The 549-nt window shown below is 65.9% G+C and overlaps 1 long non-coding RNA gene across 1 annotated transcript; it reads left to right on the forward strand.

Moving 5' to 3' along the window:
* LOC118452801 lies at positions 1 to 549 on the forward strand. The gene is made up of 3 exons (XR_004842636.1): positions 1 to 24; positions 257 to 358; positions 465 to 549. It is a non-coding gene; the product is annotated as an uncharacterized LOC118452801 (long non-coding RNA).

Here is a 549-nt window from a genome sequence, read left to right on the forward strand (position 1 = left end):
CAGAAGGACGCACGGACGGCCGAGGTGAGGGCTGCGGGGCGGCTGGGCCTCACACGGCCCTTGCACACACCTTGCTTTGCACGCTCCTCGCGCACGCCTTGCTTTGCACAGCCCTCTTACATGCTTTGCTTTGCACACTCACCTTGCTTTGCACGCTCCTCGCGCACGCCTTGCCTTGCACACCCCTCATGCCAGGAGGCCACCAGGAGCCCCGGGACATGCAGCCCCTTGGTGACCGCCCCGTCCCTTGTTCCAGGACGCCTACAACACCGTGGTGCGGTATTTCGGAGAGAGCCCCAAGACGACCCCCCCATCCGTCTTCTTCCCAGTGTTTGTCCGGTTCATCCGCTCCTACAAAGTGAGGAGGGGCCGGGAGGGGACATGCTGGGGGGGTAGTCAGTGGCACCGGTGACGTGAGGGCTGGGGGGGAGCGGGCTCCCCCCGCCACCCCCTCGCCCCGGCAGGATGCGGAGCAGGAGAATGAGATGCGGAAGAAGCAGGAGGAGGTGATGCGGGAGAAGCTGGTGGGGCAGGGGGCTAAGAAGCGGG

The sequence above is a fragment of the Egretta garzetta genome, unplaced genomic scaffold (assembly GCF_000687185.1).
Source record: "Egretta garzetta isolate BGI_Z169 unplaced genomic scaffold, ASM68718v1 scaffold1608, whole genome shotgun sequence".
Classification (NCBI taxonomy): Eukaryota; Metazoa; Chordata; class Aves; order Pelecaniformes; family Ardeidae; genus Egretta; species Egretta garzetta.